An 18,748-nucleotide genomic window follows, 5' to 3' on the forward strand; every position below is an offset into this window, starting at 1 on the left:
TGTGTAGAGTTACACATTTCCGCAGCGCAGTGTAGATCATAGTGGCATCTCTTCCCAAAAGTCACTTTGATTCAACTTCGATGAGTTTCTCGTAAATGGCAACATATAGGTGGTGAGAGCGAGAGGAAACAAGAACCAGTACAGTTGATTTGATCTCCAGTGGGATAGATTCAGTTAGCCCGAAGACGCGTGTCTGAGTTTTAACCCAGGTTTGGTAATTTGTTGAACATAAAGTTATTTTCCAGCTTTCCTGTCTCCCCTCTACCCCCCTCCCCCCAAGTACCCTGACTCTTCAAATCCGGGCTGAAGCAGTTACGTGCGTTGGATTTGGTTGTTTCTTCCTTGCGAAACTTGGGTTCATTTCTCCCAGTTTTCTCTTAGGTCTTTCAAAGAGGAAAGAGTTGTAAATGCGAATGGATGACAGTGAAATGTGTTTAACTTCTAACTTGATATCGGTATATTATATGTAAAATTTTTTTCACATGTATGAAGTCGAAACTTCAATAACGTTCTTAAAGAATTAGCACCGTTGATTTTTGGCACAAAGGCAAAAACAAAAACAAAAACAAAACCCAAAAAATTACTTTGAGTGAAGATTCTGTGTTATAATTTGACCTCCCCAAGGGTGTGAAGCCCGCCCTGGCCTAAAATAATACTGGCTTAAAAACTCTGTGTGTGCATGGGCATCAGGCCGGGTTCATTTTCTTGGTTTTAGGAGAGAAAATACTCTAACGAAAGGGAGACATACTTTAAGTCTTAGGTACTACACACTGTAAATTGAGAGTGTCCATTGATTATATATTTCAACTGCATTTTGGTGGGGATGGTTGTTGTTTAAAAGATAATCGTCAAGGGGTGAAATGATGTTCTGTGTAAACTACTTGTTACTTCACCTTATCATATAATGATTTTGAAACAGTATCTAGTGATTTAAAATAATCTTTAGTGTTGTTTATAGCAGAGTATCACTACCCCTTGTAACTGTTAAATTTTCATGAGACATTCTATCTCATATTCATAGATGGAGTTCTGGACAAAAACTTTTATATGTTCATTTTGTAACTTAAAAATATGGTAGACAATGCAAGAAATTTTGTAAAGCAGTAAGAACAGGAGAGATCTGAAAGTTTAAAGTTTGAGATATACCTAAAAAAATAAACATTTCTGAAAGTTCTTGATCCAAGTGGTTCAAACACATCCAAATTTGAGCCTTTGTGAAATTTTAAAAAATCTGCTTTGCCAACTATTTAATTTGACTTGCAACTGCATTGATAAAGATCTATGTGTTGAACATTTAAGAATTCTCTTAATTGACTTTTCTTAATATCATGTATAGTAAAATGACATGTTTTAGTAAATTTTAGTAGTCTTTTTTCATATGATTATATCTTAATATGTTTGTGAATGTTAAACTAGGAAGGACTCAAGTCTTAGGCCATACTAATGTTTCTTTCATTTATAGGGAAATCTTGGGCAGAAAGAAGTAGCAGATTCTGAGCTGTAACAAAACGGATTTGGACTTTGAACTTACATAATCTTAGATTTGGTGATTTTGTCATTAGATCGTTGGTTTCTTGGAGACTATGGGAGTCTAGTTACAGAAATTTGAGTGTTTATTTAATATTAGCCTTTTGAAATGATAAAGGATGATGAGAGAGCTGGCTCTAATGTCTTTACCCTGCCTGTGAAATGATATAGACATTTCTTGCAGTATGTTTTTAGAGCAAATGTTGTTCTGGTGTCTTTGGACCTCTAGGGGGTCCATGAATGGGCTTCGAGAGACTCCTGAACTCTCTGTAGTTGTGACCAAACTTTTTTGTGTATATGTGTCTTTCTAGGAAAAAAGTCTGTGGTTGTGTTATAAAAGAGGTCTAGAGCCCCAAAATGTTAGAGTTATGTTCTTATTGAATAAAATAGGAGTTAGAATAATCCTTAAAGGGAAGAGAAAAGGAAATACATATCTTTCCCCCAGTGTTTGCTGTTTAAAGTTGTCTTTAGCCTAGACATGTGGTCTTAGAGGTGCAAAAACACTTCCATTTTGTTGCCACAGCAAAGCATTGCCTGTTAGTTGATAAACCATATACACACATAAAGGGCTTTACATGCTAGTCCTGGGTGCATTGTGGCTGTTTTTAAATTTAAAAAATTTAGAGCAGATAGATTGATGGTTGATAAGCAGAGATTTGATCTTGACAGCCAGCCCTTGGAGAAAATGGTTCACCCTGCGCCACTCTCTTACGGCTCTCCAGCACATCTGAAATGCGACTGGGAAGTAATCATTCTGAGAAATGTGTTTTTGCCTTGGCCAAACAGCAGAGCATGGTGGGAAGAAGTTTCTCATCAAAACAGAAGTTCAAATCTGGCTTCTTTCATTCACTGTAGCTACTTAACTTACCTGGCCCTCCCAGTTCCTCATCTGGATAAAGCCTGTGGCAGTAGAGGCGTAAGGAGCAGGAATGAAGTTTCCTGTGTAAAAAAACCTCTCAACTCCTCATTTGGCCGATATTAAGGACTTGGGAACTAGATGCGATAACCACTAATCAACACAGGAATGAACATGTATAAACATGGTACATGGTAATGATACATATTAGTCCCCAAATAATAATGGAAATATTAACAGATTGAAACATTTTTTTAAAGATTAGGTTTTCAAAAATGAGTTAGGATTAAGTGGTCCTTACTTTGTAGATATCCAGGGGGAAAGTTGAAGGAAGATGGTGGCACGTTTGGTAAAGGTGAAGACATGGGTGCTGGGCAGGAAGAGACAGTAGCAGCCTGCCAGTATCATAGCTGCGTCTTTGTGTAAGATTCCATTTAACTTTTGCTCTTCACTTGTAATTTAAATGAAAAATTTAAACTAAAAAACTGTACTTGTACTTTCCAGCCCATTGTCTCTGAATGTGTCTACTCAACCTCCTTGTGTTGGGAACCCTCATAGGTACTCCAGGGATTTCATTAGTAGAAGCTACCTGTAACTTTGTCTAATTCGGGCATCTTTGAAATGTCTCCGCAGTTGGATACCTACATCGATTTTTTTTCTCAACAGGGAAAAGAGTCTGGAAGAACTGAATTGTATTTTCCTATCTTTAAGCATTGAAAGAAGAGAAGGTATTATGAGTAAGAAAAGAGATATGAATAAAATACTTGTAATGCTTATGGCTATAAAAGCAAACTTGTTTCCACTGTTTCTGTGGTCTTTTTTTTTTTTTTTTTTCCCCTTTCATTTATTCGTGGTGAGCATTCATGTCTACTGCCTTTGAGTGGGGTAGTGGTATGAACACAAGCTCTTACTGGGTTTGACTTCCATTTCCTCAGCTTTCTGGTTGTGCTCAGCTTGAGCCAGCCAGCCTGAGTCTGGAGGAGGTGAGCATTAGATGAGATAATAAAAGCAAAAGGCTTTGCTCAATCCTAGGCCCCTAGTATAAATTTAATGTGGTAGCCATCTTGAGAATGGTTTCATTCTTGTCTTTTTTGAAGGAAGAGCTAGTATATTCTTTTGGAATATTCCCATAAAAGCCTTTAGGGATCATCCTGCTTTCAACCCATAAAAGCCTTTCACATCTTTCTTGTTACCATGGGCAGGTAGCCCAGCATCTGTAGGACCTATTAGACCTGTCTGCTGTTCTTGGTAGTGGGGTTGTGTTCTCTGTTAGGCTGGCAAGTTATGTCTAAATCCTGGCTTTTTCGGGGGCCAAACCAACAAGTGTGCACAGGTTTGGAGCCATGATCCATTCAAAAACTACATGATTTTATGGCCTAGAACAGAGATCAGCAAACTTCTGAAAGGACACCATAGTAAACATTTTCCAGTTTGTCAGCATCCCCTTCCCCCAACCCCCCAATCTCTCTGTTGCACCTGTGCAACCCTACCAGTGTATTTAGAAAGCAGCCAGAGACATAAGCGAATGTCCATGGCTGTGTTCCACCAAAGCTTTTTGGACATTGACACTTGAATTTCATGTAACTTTTATGTGCCATGAAATAAGTTTTTATTTGTTTGAACCATTTGAAAATGTTAAAGCTCTTCTGGCCTGGTGATGTGTACAGCCAGCAGATGGATTTGATCATAGGCCATAGTTGGCTGACCTCTTCCCTGGAAGAATGTTAGACTCCTAAGTCCTGTAGGTCTGTGGCTTCACCAAGCTATACCACCCCACCCCATGACCCCCCTGCCAATGCATACAGATTGTCTTTTGCCTCCTCATGTATTCCATGCTTTTGGTATGGCAGCATTATCTAAGGCTCCGGTCTTCCTCCATTAGGATGAAACTCCCCATCAGGTTAGTTGTTCTTAGTTATAATGTGTGGCCTTCCCTTCTTAGCACATGTATTATTATATCACCATGACGTTTTATTTATTGCTAAAAAATGTTCTCACCTTGCCCAGTTTTCCATTAGACTTGATGTTTGAAACCTGTCCTGTGTGATGGTTTTGAAAGGAATCTATGCCTTTGGAGCTGTCTCATGCTTCAAGTTCCTCTTGTCCCCTTGTCCTGGAAAGGACATAACGGATACTAGGCCCTCAGGCTGCTAACTAGACACTCTTACCTTAAGGAAATCTGTAATTGGACTCCCCCACCCCCTTTCCAAACCAAACCATGTTTGGTTAAGTAAAGCACACAAAGATTCCTCTTGTCTCCAACCCCTGGAGATTAGCTCCAGAATTGATGTGTACAGAACATGTAGATGTGTATGTCTGTGTGTAATTTCATCTGGCCATCACTGAAGCTCTGAGGGCTGCTGCTTTTAGTTTCACCTTTTCTTTCTCTATCCTTCCCTCTTGGTCATTATATGGGATGCAGTTTGGTGACCTGGTAATTGCTGTAACTGACTGGCTTATTTTTTGCCTCCCTGCCTTTTAACATTCCCTACTAATTTGCTTGTTTTGCAGCAGGTATGTTCTTTTTGGAGTAACTTTTCAAAACATTTTGCTGAAGTTACTGGGTATTTTAGAATCTTCCCCTTTCCAAATGTAAACCTAATGTAATATCAGAGTTATGCATCAGTTATTTTAGATATTTAGAGATAAGATGTTTTAAAAATACTATGCCATTTTATGTAGTAAAATGATGTAGATAGTAGTAAAATATGCTATTACTCTTAAATTTTAAGGGTTTCCTTTTTAAAAAAAGGTAAATTTGGTACATACTTTTTAGATGACAATTTGGGCAATATGCACCCAAAGTCATAAAATGGCAAGTCAACATCCAGAAATTTATCTTAAAGAATCGGTCAAATGTGCGTAGATGGGTATACCAGACTGGCCACTGCCCCATTTTTTTAAAAATAGCAAAACATTGAAAGTAATCTAAATGCCTATTAATGAAGGATTGATTAGGTCCATCAGGACCTACCCATGCAGTAAAATACTGTACAGTCTGTAAAAAGATAATGCAGGGGTGCCTTGTTGGCTCAGTCAGTAGAGCATGCAGACTCTTAATTTTAGGGTTGTGAGTTTGAACCCCACATTGGAAATAGAGATACTTAAATTTTAAAAAAATGATGCAGGTCGATCTTTGTTGACATGGAATGATGTTTAAAAGAAAGAACGTAGCATGAGAATAGGTATAATGTGTGATTTTTTAAAAATGACATTTAAAAAGATTTTATTTATTTATTTGCTAGAGAGAGAGAGAGAGAGTACGCACAAGCAGGGAGAGGGACAGGCAGAGGGAGAAGTAGGCTCTATGCCAAGGAAGGAGCCTGATGCAGGACTTGATCCCAGGAGCCTGGGATCATGAGCCCAAGGCAGCCACCTAACCGACTGAGCCACCTGGTGTCCTTTTTAATGTTTTTGTTTTTTGTTTGTTTTTAAAGGTGGGAAAAAGGAGCGCCTGGGTGGCTCAGTGGGTTAAAGCCTCTGCCTTTGGCTTGGATCATGATCCCAGGGTCCTAGGATCAAGCCCCACATCGGCTCTCTGCTCTGCGGGGAGTCTGCTTCCTCCTCTCTCTCTTTCTGCCTGCCTCTCTGCCGACTTGTGATCTCTGTCTGTCAAATAAATAAATAAAATCTTTAAAAAAATTAAAAAAAAAAAAGGTGGGAAAAAGCCCTGGTTAAGAAACCTAAAAGAAAGTATCTTAAAGGATATACACTGAGTAATATGAACTTGTTATCTCTAGGTAATAAGATTGTGGGTGATTTTTAAAAAAATGGTTTCTCAATTTTTCTTTTCATGTAGCATGTGCTTCTGTAATCAGGAAAAATTAAAACTATTGAAGAATAAATATAGTAATTAAAATATCTCCTATTTGTGGCTAATTGAACTCTCATGGCTACTTTCCTTCATAGTCTATTGTATTAGAAGTGAAATATGCTTTCTCATATACCTTAAAAATGTTTTCTGTTTTACTAATAAGCAAGAATATTTTTAGACTTTTCTAACAAGAAAAAAAAAATCCACACAGGACTAAATAACAACTTTCAGAAGAAACTCACTGAAACGCAAACATTTACATGGTAGTATGTTGTGCCTCATTTCTTGCTGTGGAAGTTTTTCCTCCATTGAGATTCCTGTAAAATCATAAGGAGTTCATATGTATGGAGGCAGTATAGTGTAGTGTTTAAAAGCCTCAGCTCCACTAACTACTGTCTATGTTACTTTTAGCCATTTATGGCCTCAGTCCCCTCCTCTGTAAAATGTGGGCAAAACTGGGGCACCTAGGTGACTCAGTCAGTAGAGCATGCATGCAGCTCTTGATCTCGGGGTCATGAGTTCAGGCCTCATTGGGTGTAGAGCTGAACGAATGAATGAGTGAATGAATGAATGCATGAAAATGTAGGCAATGCCTTGCTAAGTTGTGAAGATTAAACGAAGCAAGTGCTTAGCAGAGTTCCAAATACTTAGCAGTAGCTAAGGAGGAAGAAGTGGTGGGACAAGTAAGGGTATATAATAATAATAATAGTAATGACAGTGATGATAATAATATTGGCTGGTAATATTTCCCTCCTTCTAGAGGCTTGCATGAAGGCAGAGCCTTGTTTGCCACATTCACCAGCCTAAACCCTCTAGCTACTAGACTAGGTACCTTGACCAAGACAGGAGTGTGGTTTAGGTTCACCTAGCCATCAGCCATGCTCCCTTTAGCATACTATCTCTGTGTACACTATCAGAAAAAGTGTTCAGGGGCTGACAACTCACTGGTGTTTACAGAATTGGTACTCCTTAAATATTTGTTGAATGAATGGTGACCTAAGCAAGCCTCCTCTTGACAGTGATAGTGAACTTCTAAAAGAGGGTTTTGGTCATCTTTAAAGTAATATGGAAGAAAATGTCAGGTACAGAAACTGTTAAAAGGGAGAATCTGTTCTGATTTCTACTATTTGAATGAATCATAGCAATTTTGTTTCACTTTTTTTCCTCTTAGTTGGTTACCTCAGTCTTAGCTCAGCTCCGTGCACCTGCATCCTTGTGGTGTACCTGTGATAATTTTAGAAAATTTTCACTTAAGTTATTTTGTTTGGGGATATGTTTTACTTTCCACTCTAAACACCCAAGTTCTGAGATACATTTCAGTGTTTCTATGAAATTAGAAACATTGACCTGGCCGTGAAGAATGAGAAGGATAACCACCATCTGGCTGTGACATACTCATTCGAAAACACTGGGGCTTTGGGTTTGTTTGTAGAAAATTTTAGGAAATGCATGGAATAAAAAAATGTGGAACTACTATGATAATTGATGAAGTGTACCTATCAATTACATATTGCAGAGTAAGAAGAACCCACTCTAAAACTTTGTGACTTAAAATGATGACCATTTATTTGCACAAAATTAGGGCAGGACAGTTCTTCCACTGCTCCTGTTTAGCCTGAGGTCCCTGATGTGGCTGTTACATCTAAGTCTCCTGTCAGAGCTGATTGGTCTCGGGATCTAGCTGGGACAGCTCATCTGACCACCAAACGATCTCTTCTTCCAGCAGCTAGACTGGGTTACCTTCACACAGAGATGTTGTGTTTCAAGGTGAGAGCTACAAGGCTTCTTGAGGCCTACGCTTAGAAGTCACACAGGGTCACTCAGCCAGATTGTGTTGGTCAAGGCAAACCACACCCCTCTGTCCAGATTCAAGGACTGAAAGTAGACACCACCTTTTGATGGAAGATGCTGCAAAGTACATATCATAAGTCATGCTGACAGCAGTTGGGGGGGTGGTGGGTTACTGGGCAGTGGGCAGCAGTATTGTTGTGACCATCTTTGGGAATAGTATGCCTTTTACGGTTGTGTATTAACCCTTCTTTAGCCCTTCTTTATTGTTGTGACCATCTTTGGGAACAGTATGCCCTTTGCTGTTGTGTATTAACCCTTCTTTAACCCTTCTTTAACTCTATGGTGATGCATAGTGTTAAGTGCTTCCCTGTGGTATCTTTTGGGATAACAGCTTTGTGAAGTAGGTACAATTATGACTCCCATTTTAAAGTTGTGATAAGTGAGCCTTAGGGAGATTATGTAACTTGCCCTAGATCTTTTACCTAGTTAGGGGCAGATCCTAAAAGTCATGGAAGGTTTATCCCTGTACCAGTGCTTAAATCCATTGCTAAAGAAATTTGCATGGCGGGGGGGGGGGGGGCATATCTTTAGGAATCTCAAAAATTTTACATGAATTCTGTATTCTACTCCATGATACATCCCATTGTTTCACCATAAAACTAATATTTTAAAATTACTTGTCAAATTCCACCTCCCAAATCTTTAAGAAAATAGATTCTCCTAGATCGAAAATAATAGTGAATCAGCTAAAAGTCTTCGTTGTAAGCAGTGGAAACAAAATCAGAGTACCCTAAGCAAAAAAGGAGGTTACTGGAAGGATGTGGTGTAGCTCCCTGAATTGACTATAGAGCTGAAGAACCAGGTCTCAGTGCACAGTCTTCACAGGGTGCTGGCCTTACTAACCTTCCCAACTCTTCGTAACTCCACCCTCTGCTGAGAGTGTATCTCTTAGGGTCAGCCTGGGTCTGGGAAGGTGCCTTGTTTCCTGCTTCACCAAGAAAGTACCTACTGATGGTGGTGGTTTGGGGTGGGGGCAGGGAGGGGGGCACGTGTGGTTTATTCCCCAGCAGGGGAGTGAATGCAAGGCTGATAAAACCCAACAGATGTCCACTATCTGAACATTCATGCAAGCTCCTGTGTGCATTATTGATCACATTTACTATTTGCAACATGCTGATGACCTGTGGTTCACCCCTTTCCCTCTCAACCTCACATGCCTCTAAAGGTTCTTAAGCCCCAGTTTGAGAAACACTTTTGTAACTCCACCATCTATTTCCATTTCCAATAATAAGTGCTTATCATTCCAAGAGCAATACATATTTATCCATTTTTTTACATAATGCTCTTTTCTATCATTTCCCTGATTTTTATTGTTTTTATTTTCTAAAGATTTATTTATTTTAGAGGGGAGAGGGCAAGGGGCAAAGGGAGAGAGAACCTCAAGCAGACTCCGTGCCTCATGTGAGTCCAAATGGGGCTCGATCTCATGATCCTGATACCATGACTTGAACCGAAATCAAGAATCAGATGCTTAACCAACTAAGCCAGCCAGCACCCCATTTCCCTGATTTTTAAAAGAAAACCATATGTGCTATAATTTAGCCATTTATTGGTAACAGGGTTCCTGTTAGGAACAGTTTTACCTAGTGCATAGTGATTCTCTTAGGACATAGTAAGATAAATTCAGTTATTGGCCCCTGCTCTAAATGTTCCCACACTGCCCTGCTTCTGTTTTTCCGTCTTCTCCAGCTTTGTAACCTTGCTAATACTTTAAAATGAATATTTTTGGCTTTACAGTTTATGGGTCAAAGGAACAACCTACATTTCAATAGCCTTTAGCTATTAACCCATGTTTCTAGTGGTAAAATGTTGTGCAAATACATGTGATTTTATTCAGATCATTTTCACGTATCTACTCCTATCTTTTACAATCTTTTGAAGTCAAAGACAAGGATATTTTTCCTAATTTTCAGCTGAGCATATGTTTTAGAAGAGGTAAGCAATTTCCCCTGCAACATAGGACTGTTGGCAGGAAAACCTAGGTATTCTGACTACCTGTGCCTTTGCTGCAAATGGTTCAAGAACACTGGTTTCCCAACTGGAGAAGTCTCTCTTCTGGTTTCTTAGGTTTCTGGGCTGAATTGGAGATGGGGGAATATATGTTGGAACATGGGTGTGTCATGGAGGTATCTAGTGGTCACCTTGGCCATTAGTTGCCACTTTTGTTTATTCTTGCTTTGGAGGCCGGCCTCTTTTTATGTCCCCATAGATAGCCAGATGAGAAGCCAGTTTGTCCCACCTCTTCTTGCCATGATTGGCTGGTTTTGAAGTACCTCTTGGAGCCCTTCAGTCTGGCCTTTTTTACTTCCCCACGGTGTAATTACCACCTTGTGGTGTAGTCACTTGTCTTCCCAACCCCTGGACTCTTCTTTTAAATGGTCTGCTCTGTTTTCTGCTGTTCAGGCCCACCACTACAAGGGATTTTGAGAGGAGTGCTTGATACTTTTGTTTAATTAGGGTCTCTAGACAGGGTTCTGTTAACAATAGGGTTGCATGTTAGGCTCTTCCCCCTTGCTTGTAAAGTTGCACTCTAGTCTGAACCATTAATGCGATCACAGTGTTAATATGGTAGTTCTTATTTGGCCAGAACTTTTTGTAAATAGAGACATCTCGACTTTTCTGTAGCTTGTAGAACCTTGTCCTAACATTTAACACTAATTTTTAAATTGTCTTTTTCTAATTTATTTCAGGTACTGATTTCTACAGCTCCTAAACATGTTAACACTTAATACTAGAAAAAAAAAGTCTTTTTTTCTCTTGCATTTCTAATTTGTCTCATGGTCTCATTTTTGCAGGCATTTCGGAACCTTCAGAATCCTTGAACTTAATCCTGAGAAAGTGCTAGCATAGTTCTTCATTGAAAAATGCATACTTGGAGTGGCTGGGTGGCTCATTTGGTAAGCATTAGACTCTTGATCTGCTCAGGTTATGATCTCAGGGTTGTGGGATCGAGCTCCACACTAGGTACAGAGTCTGCTTGTCCCTCTCCCTCTGCTCCTCCTCTCTCTCTCTCTTTCTCAAGTAAATCTTAAAAAACTGAAAAGAAAAATAGATACTTTTTATCTGTTTATATTTATATTTTGTTCATGCTGTTAAGTGTGTGGGTTCTTTTGCTTTGTTTTTTGCTGTTTTTAAGTTTTGATGTTCTGAACACAAAGACATTTTTAGTGTTTTGGAACATAGCTCCTCTTAGTTGCTCTAAAAGGAGGTATGTAAGACTCCATTCACAGCTCCTCCAGCACCCATCCTGTTGATTATTATTGTTCTGTAGTTATAACTATAAATCATTTGGAAATCGAAGTTAGAAAAGAGACCATTTGCCATTATATTAGGACAGTTTAAAAGGAATCACTTGTTCAAATTTACTAGCTTCCTGAAGCTAGTAAAAATGTTTATGGTTTTCAGGATTCCCTGTGAATATATTTCAACACTATAAGACAGTAACACATGTTTAGCTATTATAGATTATGAGAACAATAGCTACTAGAGAAGATAGTATTCCAGTTTTCTGTTTAGAACTATAATGGAGCTAAACTGAAAAATCAGTTGTCCCAGTAAACAGCAGTTATGGTGTGATAGGAGGCAGGTTTCTTAGTGTATCTCTTGCTTTAGCTAACAGCCAGCAACAATTAGCTTTCCTTTCCATAGATCTGGTGTCAAGCATTAATCAGCTATAGACTGGAAAGTTTTTATTGGCTAGCATTTGTAAGTGGAAGAAACACCAGTCTGTTTTTTATCTGTAGTCTGTTAACCATTTAACTACATATGATATCGTTTGTGTGGTGTTCTTACAGAAACAGTTCCTTTAAAAAAAAAAAAAAAACTATTAGTACTGAAGCGTATAAAAATAGTGAACTTTACCCGTAAGAGTCTATATGATGTAAATTAAGGTTGTGATGTGTACTAGAAAAAAGATTGCATGTTAAATCTAGTATTCCTGTTTTTCACATTTTGAGTAGTTTCTTAATTTTAAAACAAAAGTTATAAAATGTATTGAAAATCTTAAAATACAGAAAAGCTAAAAAATATGATTTTAATTTTGAGTTTTAAGAATTCCATTAAAAAAAGCAGGGGTGGGGCGTGCCCGGGTGGCTCAGTGGGTTAAGCCTCTGCCTTTGGCTCAGATTATGATCTTGGGGTCCTGGGATTGAGCCCCGCATGGGGCTCTCTTCGAAGCAGGGAGCCTGCTTCCCTTCCTCTCTCTCTACTTCCTGCCTCTCTGCCTACTTGTGATCTCTGTCTGTCAAATAAATAAATAAAATCTTAAAGAAAAAAAAAAACTGGTGGGGGGAGCCTATCAGGAAGGGGCTGAGGCTGGGTCACCTTTAGGGCTCTGGGAAGGAAGAGTTTGGCACTGGTGACCATGGTCTGATGTGGTTCGAGATTCTGCCCGGGATCAGTATCATTACTGTGTGCTTTGCCATCTGTCCCTCCCCCCCATAGCCCTGGTGCACAACTACAGCTTCAGTAACTGGGGGCAAGGAAAAAGGGTTTCCTATTATCCCTGTCAGAGGAGTTTGATGAAAAGAGATAGGCGTGTCTCTGTAGTTAATCATTACTGTGCGTCCGAGGATTTGGAGAATATTAGTTAAGGAACCATTTTCCTGACTGATGAAAAGTAACTTGGTTATGTTCATCTACCCATTCTAGAAGGTTATTCAGTATATTCATGTAGTACATAATAAAAGCAGAAAGTTATAAAAAGAATTCCATAAAACAAAGAATTACATAAATTTGATGTTACATGGAAAGCTGAAACTTCTGAATGCTTGCAAAGTTTTTGTTTAATAACTTTTTCCTGATTGCAAAAATCAAGTGTTTGACTTGTTAATCTCCTCTTGGAACAGGAAACTGCTAAGAAAAAAATAGGTGTTTGTAGAAAAATTGGAAAATTTCACAAATACACAGAAGCAGATAACAGTTACTCATACTTCTACTACCCAAAGAAACCACTACTAATATTGGTGTAGATTCATGCAGCTAGTTACAGAGGTACCCGATTAAATATCCGTTGGAATGAATGCTTACAAGGAAGGATAATGAGTGGTAGAAATGTATCTGTAGTGTGAACCAAGTTTCTTTAGTCTCACTGCCTCTCAGGTATTGCCAAAAGCTGAGGAGAGGGGCATCTCCCCCCACAACCCCAGGATGGGAGAAGAGAGTTATCTTGCCCTTTAGCTAGCCTTGGCTGAAGTGAGGCAGAGCATCTTTTCTGCAGACTATAGTCTGTCTGTCTTTTAGCAACTCTGTTAACGCTGAGTGTCTACTGGTTGCAGAGGGAGACATTTGGAGTTCTTGGTGGAGTAGCTTGTTGAATAAGCCACATCAGTTCTTTTTAAATTTTTATTATTTTTTAAGATTTTATGTATTTCTTTGAGAGGGGGAAAGAGAGAGCCAGTAGCGTGCATTGTGCATGAAAGTGCAAGAGCAGGGGGAGGGGCAGACTCCTCATGGAGCAGGGAGTCAGCCTCTGGGCTCCATCCCAGGACCCCAGGATCCTGGCCTGAAGCAAAGGCAGACACTTAACGAACTGAGCCACCCAGGAGCCCCTAAGCCACCTCAGTTCTTTTCAGCCCCTTGAAGGATTCGTTAGTTAAATTGGCTCTTACTCAAAAGAATGTCCCAATATTCAGAAATCGAGTCACCTTCAGTTATTTGTACTAAGTGAGAACAAGGTGGAGCAGTTAGGCACTCCCAGATGATTTCAGTTAACATCTAACCTCAAATCCAGTCGACTTGATAAAAGAAAAATCCGAAGGAGCTCAGAGCAGATTATGGTATAAGCATAAGCCAGTCCTCTCCTGTGGAAAAGAAAAGTGCTAATCTGGTCAGATCTGTTAAAGAGACAGGCAAGGCTGCACAAAGGAGAATTTTCTCATCCTGCCCATCTTTTGTCTTACTGTGGAAGAAAGATTTATCCTGGGATGAAAGAGAGAAAGAAGGAAAGATGGGCAGGTGGCTGGTAATACAAGATGGTTGGCTCTTTTTCTGTGTGCCTTGGTCTAGTGGTAAGCAGATCCCTAGGTCTGAGAAACTAGCACAGTGAAGCGACACACAGGACGGCTTCCCCAGGCAGTGATACAACTTCTTGGTGTTTTGTGTGAAAACACAATGGTGGCTTTGATCCCAAGCCCTTGGTGAGAGGAAACCCAGGGAGAAGTAGGAGGAAGTAACATCTCTTTGTAAACGTTTTATACTTGACATGTAACAGACTCCTGCCTAGAGAATTGTGTCAGCCTCTCCATTCTGCCAGCTGTCCTTCAGGAGTGCCTGCCTGTGTTTTCCTGCACTGACCAGTTTAAAAGGGTCATTTCTGCCTGAGAATTTTAAGAGCTTACATGCAGTGCTTGGTATGAAGGAATTGCTTTGGAAGATGCGCAACCATTGTGATGATAACTGCTATATGCAAAAGAGGGAGATTGCTGGTTTTACAAGTCTATGGTTTGAATTCTTAGGTCAGGCAAGAAACAGGGCCCATTGAGATGGTTCTGGAGACTAATGAAAGGATTATTTTCAGAGGAATGCTAGAGTTTATGGGTGACAAGTGTCTCCTGTCATCCATGGAACCAAGCGCAATGGAAAGCCATTATCACTATTAGGTCCAAAGGAACAAAGAGAAGAAATAGCTTTACTGGAGTTTAGTGAGAGGGCTGGAGCTTCAGAGGGGGGCCCTGGAGGATTCAGCTGCTGCCTGAATGTGTAGCCAAAAGCACAGAGGGAATAAGGAAGCAATACTCCCCCACTTTCTTTCCTCCCTCTCTCTCTGATCATCTTCTGGTGGCTTCAGTTGGCCAGACTCACCTGGAGGCCTCCTTGCTTTAACCCAGTGATTCTGCCCATAAAGGTCAAGTCTTTGGGGGCACAGAGCAGGGCCAGAGTGGTGGAAAATTGGTCTGGCGATGGGGAGAGGACTATCAAATGGAGAGTTACTAGCACACCCTAGTAGCGTACTCGTAGTAATTGCACTTTCCTCATGTTAGCGCATCATTCTCATCTCCTGAAGTCCCAGAATAACCTTAAAGCAGGTGAACTATTGATTATGACTCAGTTGTATCTTTTAATATAAATAGTCCAAGCAGTTACCCTACCCTTATCAGATTAATTAATCAAAGAAATAATCTCAACACTTCTCAGAAGAATTGGAAAACCATGGAAAGACCTTCGGTTGGGGCATTTTGTTCTTGACTAAAATTTAACTAAGATTAAAAAAATATGCATGTGAACTGTACAAGTGATATATTCTAAAATACAAAAATTGTACTTTTAACCCCACATTGGTGAAAGTTTTTTGTTGTTAGAATTAAGCTGCAGGGATTCCCTGGCTGGCTCAGTCCTTAGAGCATGCAACTCTTGATCTTGGGGCTGTGATTTCAAGACCCTATTGGGTATAAAGATTACTTAAAAATAAAAATTTTTTTTTTAAAGTTGCAAAAGGAAAGTGGAACTTTTAAGTCCCTGTGTATTATCCCTTCAGATCTGTTTAACTAAGGTGTATAAAATGGCATGAAAATTCTTACTCAGCCAATCTAGAAATGTAAGAAAAGATTTTAAACTATTAAAAGAGGGTCTGTTTTAATCTGTGAATTTATTGAACACCAGACATCGAGAAATGTAAAAATAATGCTTACTTGCTTCCGAAACTTAAGACTAAACAGTGAAAAGAGGTCCACACCCAACTATAATAATCAGTAATAGGTCCTTGAATAGAGGCATCAGCTGTGGGATCTATAAGAGGGAGAAGAGGTTTAATCTGTATTTATCAGTGATTCTTTCCAGTGGCTCACAAATACTTGTTCAAAGTTTACACTTGCCATGTGTTAGAAATACAGATGATAAAGATACCAAGAGGCCCTGAACTCAAGGAGCTGGGATTAGTTAACCTTTTCATACTCTTTCATCAAGAGCAGACAATTTTTTGGTCGCTTCCCAATACTTCAGGCTGGATGGCATTCAAAACCCTTACATGTCCTTCTGTGGTCCTCTGATCTGGCCCCACCTTTATCTCCAGCCTCCTCAGGTGCTCTGGCCTTTTAGTTCTTCGGTCAAGCCATACTTACTAGAGTCTTTTCTCCTGAGGTATCCTTTGCCTCGGGTCCTGGCTATACCCTCATCTTAGAACACCTTTTTTGCCTCCTGGTCCCAGTTTAAATGCTGCCTCTTCACAGGATCCTTCCCTGACCTTCCAGATAAAATCCAGGGATCTTACTACTTGTTCTAAAACCCGTATATAACCAGGCACTTTGCTCTTTTCCCTCAAACACTTAAATTTATTAGTGTAAATGTTTGATGGGTATCTTCATTACCAGAGTATAAGTACTTTGAGAACTGGGTACCTGTCTGTTTCACAGCTTTGTCTTCAGTGCCAAGCATGGTGTTTAATAATGGTGCTCAGTAAATTGTAGAAAGAAGGAAAAAGAACTGGCTTTTAGCCCAGACCCCTACCACTCACCAGCTCAGTGGCTTTTGGTGTGTTGCTAATTGGGAGTTTAATTTTTTCATGTAATATGGGGATAATAATGATAATGGCACCTAGTATGTGCTAGGCACTATGCTTTTGTTACCTCCGCAGTTAAACTTCATCCTAGAGGTGAAATGACTTGCTTGAGGTAAGTAGAAAACAGGATTTAAATCCTGCTCTCTTTAATTTCAAAAACTGATTGCTCTTCTCTTTACCTTTATGCGATTGTCCTGGGGGTAAGACCTGTAGGGGAGGTCCTTGATACCTGGCTGTAGGGTGCTTGCCCATTCTGAGGATACTGACATTCATGAAGAAGCAGGCTTAAACCAGTTTTAGGGAATTGGAGTGTGGGATTAACTCCATTTAGATGAAAGGGTAAGTGACTTCTAAACGGAGTCCTGAAGTAGTTAGCTGGATCCAGAAGCAGTGTGTAATAAAATGCCCCAAGGCAAGAACTGGGGCCAGAGGGTAAAGAGTCTTGTAGGCCAGGCCAAGGAGTTGCTACTTGCTGTAAAACACTGTAGGGAAACGTCAGTAAGTTTTATTTATTGACAATATTTTGGCGGTAACAAGTCCCAATTTGGAGACCCCTTTATGGGCCAGAGTGTCCATAGCCTTTCTCCCATTTTGCATCTCTATAGCAAAGGAAGCATTTTAGCTCTTTCATTCCTCTGTAGCACCCAACACAGTAGTGTTTGGAAAAAGGAATTAGCAACCTCATCCAAGTCACTTCACCTCTGTAGCCCCAGTTTCTTGTTTGGAAACTAGACATAATTAAAATGTCTACCTCATAGGCTTCTTGTGCAACATCCACACAGTGCCTGGCACAAAATAAGCTTTCAGGCAGTGTTAGGTGCTTCTGTTATTAATACATATTTCCTATCCATTCTGGCCATGCCTCTTGAAGACTCTTTGTGCATTGTTTATTTGTCAAAAACAGGTTGACTGGGACACAGTAACTGACTTTTTGTTTTGTTTTTTAAAAGATCATGATTTTAGTATTTACAAAGATAATAAAATTGTCAGTGAAAAAAAGAATGAATCATCTTACTGGGGGTAGTCCTGCTGATTCCTAGATGTGTTTATGATGAAATAGAAAATGTGAAATGGTCTAATACTTATAGAACCCATTGTGTATGTGCCAGGGCTGTGCTCTCCATGCGTTATCCCTGGGAAGTGGGTTTGATTATGTCTATTTTATAGATAAGGAAGTTGGGATCTTTCTGCGGTGTTGACACCAGACAACTGTAGAAGTGGACATTAAACCATGTGCTTCTCCAAACCATTTTGTGCCTTTAGCATTGTAATGGACTGACTTATTTCCCAGCAATTTCAGCAGCTCCTTTGGGAGGTGAAAATGGAAACAGGGCTCTTAATTGTTTTCTAATCTATGGATTAATTGGCAGCACTAGGCATAGTATGCTGCCTAGTACATAGTAGAGGCTCAAGAAATGTTTATTGACTGTAAATCTTAAATCAAATTGAGGGAGAAAAAGATGACAGAGAAAGGCAGTATTAGGGCTTGGCCCCAGCCTGCTTTCTACTAAAACAAAACAGAACAAAAAAACCAAAAAACAAATCTGAGGTCACCAAAGATTTTATTGGTGTGTTTACACAGATTAACAGTTGGAGTCTGAGGTGACAAATTTTCCTCTGTGTGTTTCAGGGATTAACTCCTGTCTGTAGAGTTGTTATCTACAGAAATCTCTTTGCTTCCCACTAGGTGCCCCCACTGCCCAAGAAACTCCTGGCTCTGTCCTTGTGTTGGGATAATTAGTTTAGTTTCAGTGAAGAAAAATTATATGTAAGATTAAAATAAAACAACCGTAAATAAGAAGGTATAGCTGCTGTCATAACTCATCACTAATGTATTTCAAAGTCAGATCTGACGAATATTTATATTTTCTTTAAGCTCAGGCAATTCAGTGTTGGTAGCATTTTATGGTAATGGAGGGAGAAAGGAGACCTTGCATAGAGAGCAAGCATGCTGTATTTAAATCTAGGTTCTTCTTCTTCCCCCATAACAGAAAAAAAAAAGTCTGAATTTTATTTTTGGAGGAACTTTATGGTGATAAAGCATTTATTGGACATACCAAACTTGAAAGGCGACCGGTCAGATGGCAGTTTGATTACTAAACATCCTCTTTATGATTTATCATATTGCTACCACAATATGAAGATATTACTGAGGAGATAATTGTGTTAATTTACTATAGAAATAGTTTATGTAGAAATTGTAAAG

At 39.5% G+C, this 18,748-nt stretch overlaps 1 protein-coding gene across 1 annotated transcript in view; it reads left to right on the plus strand.

Annotated features, from left to right (window-relative positions):
- ATXN7 (ataxin 7) overlaps positions 1-18,748 on the plus strand; it is a 138,066-nt gene that overhangs the window by 690 nt on the left and 118,628 nt on the right. The gene's annotated exons all lie outside the window — the stretch shown is intronic.

Source organism: Meles meles, chromosome 20 (genome assembly GCF_922984935.1).
Source record: "Meles meles chromosome 20, mMelMel3.1 paternal haplotype, whole genome shotgun sequence".
NCBI classification, from domain to species: Eukaryota; Metazoa; Chordata; class Mammalia; order Carnivora; family Mustelidae; genus Meles; species Meles meles.